Here is a 2500-nt window from a genome sequence, read left to right as displayed (position 1 = left end):
AGAAAATGGGTCAAATTCTAAAGGATCAAACATATGGGACTTAAGGAATGATATAAAAAAGAAGAGGGAAAATATTCATATTAAATAAATATGAGGGGATTCAGAGGGGATTTATGTACAACGAACGGGTAAACCCTTCTGGGTTGTATCCGAAGATATGTAAAGAGATGTTTTAATGTCAGCAACAGAAGCCCAAGCTTATGGAATTTTCAATCTTGTAGGAGTGCAGTAGCAATAAATGCAAGAATATTTACTTTCATAATCTCATCAGTTTTTTACTTCGCAATAACTCGGGATTTAATCCCATAGAGATGATAAATCTTTGGCCTGTAAATTCAATGAATGAATATTACCTCTCAATGATCTTGAATCGGAGCAATATCATGAATAACAATATCTGAACTATCAAATCAATTCGTCATTGAGAATTGGATAGTATAACATAGGAAGTTCTTTTATCCATACCGCCCCAAACTTGGATTCCTGACCCAATCCAACCAAAATTCCTTTATTTATCATTTTTTATCATCTGTTCTTTCCCTCTCTCTAATTTATCTAGTTCCTTCGTATATAATCATCTAATGAAGTCTCATCAAATAGCTCTTCCACTTCCAGTGGTCATATAGTTACAAACCCAAACAAATAATAAAAGCTAAATGGAAAAAGAAAGGAGTTTAGAATGAAACTATTTTTGACTTGGAAGACAAAGAAGTGTGATAAAGATGCAACCGTATAAAATGAATATTCATCAAATTTACTATTTTTGAATTTGTTCTTTTGTTGATGGGGCCTTAAAAAAATGAAAAATTGGAAAAATGATTCATTCCCCTTTCTAAGAGTAGTAGGATCTTTGGTTTATCTGTCCTTCCCTCTCATTTCTTTGTAGATTATTAGCCCCGGGACCTATACCAAAAGCTCAGTGTGCAATTTGCATGAAATCTATTTTTCAACTTCAAACTAGTAAGTGAGGTTCCATAAATCCTTATCCAGAAAAATAAATTATTTTTTTGTTTTTTTTGGAAAGTATTTTCTTATATTCAATTTTGTATTGGACGAGAAAAGAATTCCCTTTGTGTATGCGTGCCTCAAAAAGGTATAGTACTCAATTCCATTACATGCATCGGGGTCACTCGAAAAAGCCAGCATTTCTTGGAATACTGACTATAATGCTACCAATAATTGTACTAATCCAACTGCATATTACCCAAAGGAAAGAAAAAAGAAATAAGGATTTCCCCTTTTCTTTGACAATGAAATTCTGCCCCCCGTCCCCTTCATAAAAAGGGAGAGATTTATATTGGATCCGTTGGGACTGACGGGGCTCGAACCCGCAGCTTCCACCTTGACAGGGCGGTGCTCTGACCAATTGAACTATAATCCCAGGGAAATACGGGATCTAGCAGAAAATTTGATTCTCTTTTATCTCCGGATCGGGTATTTCTGTAGTACAAAAGGGTTATATCATCTCATGGTGGATTGTTAAATGATTGGGCTGAGATGGATTTAAACCAACGTAGACATATTGCCAACAAATTTATAGTCCGTCCCCATTAACCGCTCGGGCATCGACCCAGGAAGAATTAATTCTAGACTTATTGGTAATCCAAGATCAACTTCCTTTCATAGTACCCTACCCCCAGGGGAATTCAAATCCCCGCTTCCTCCTCAAAAGAGAGATGTCCTAAACCACTAGATGATGGGGGCCCGCTTGACCAACGGCCATCATACTATGATCATAGTATGATTAGTTTTTTGAAATTGTCAATATAATAAAATGATTTTATGCAATGGATCTTTCCCCCTTTCAGAATTGCATAGAATTATTTTTTATTTTGATGAATTATTCATTCTAATCGCCATTAGAAATGTAAAATCTAGTAGTAGTATTTTTTTTATGTTTGAATTATTTGAATTGAATTTATTTCAATTATTTTAGTTTCGATTATTTTAGTATTTAGAATTTTATTTTGATTTCTTTCACTTTCATTTGATTCATTGTTAAGAAGAGATATCCTTATCTCCCTCCCACCAAGACAGGAAATTAACAAATGAGAAATCTAGTAAGATCAAGCAGAAAATTGCTTTTTATCCAGGAATTTAGTTCAAGAGACAAGTAGAATCTCTTTATTCCATGATTCGATGAAATATCTTAAATTTTATGTTGAATTGCTAGGTGTATGTACATGTATCAATCAAGTGAATTTTGTTCTGGAGGGATCAATTCAATAAAAGTAAAAAAGCAATTCGAGTCAGTCTTGAAACACTTCATTGCATTTTCTCCTAGACTTCCTAGGTAAATCCATGAGCCACTAGACACTATGTATCTACTGCACGTATTTAATGCATATATACTTATGTTTATAATATATGTACATATAGATATTTTATCCACATAGTGAATAATTCTGAAATTAAATAAAAAAGGCCTTTTTAACTCAGTGGTAGAGTAATGTCATGGTAAGGCGTAAGTCATCGGTTCAAATCTGATAAGGGGCTTTGT

The 2500-nt window shown here is 33.8% G+C and overlaps 1 protein-coding gene across 1 annotated transcript in view; it reads left to right on the top strand.

Annotated features, from left to right (window-relative positions):
* LOC124896905 (photosystem II D2 protein-like) overlaps nt 1–2500 on the top strand; it is a 6678-nt gene that overhangs the window by 2204 nt on the left and 1974 nt on the right. The window lies entirely within an intron of this gene.

Source organism: Capsicum annuum, chromosome 3, assembly GCF_002878395.1.
Source record: "Capsicum annuum cultivar UCD-10X-F1 chromosome 3, UCD10Xv1.1, whole genome shotgun sequence".
NCBI classification, from domain to species: Eukaryota; Viridiplantae; Streptophyta; class Magnoliopsida; order Solanales; family Solanaceae; genus Capsicum; species Capsicum annuum.
This window is presented reverse-complemented; position numbering and strand designations above follow the sequence as displayed.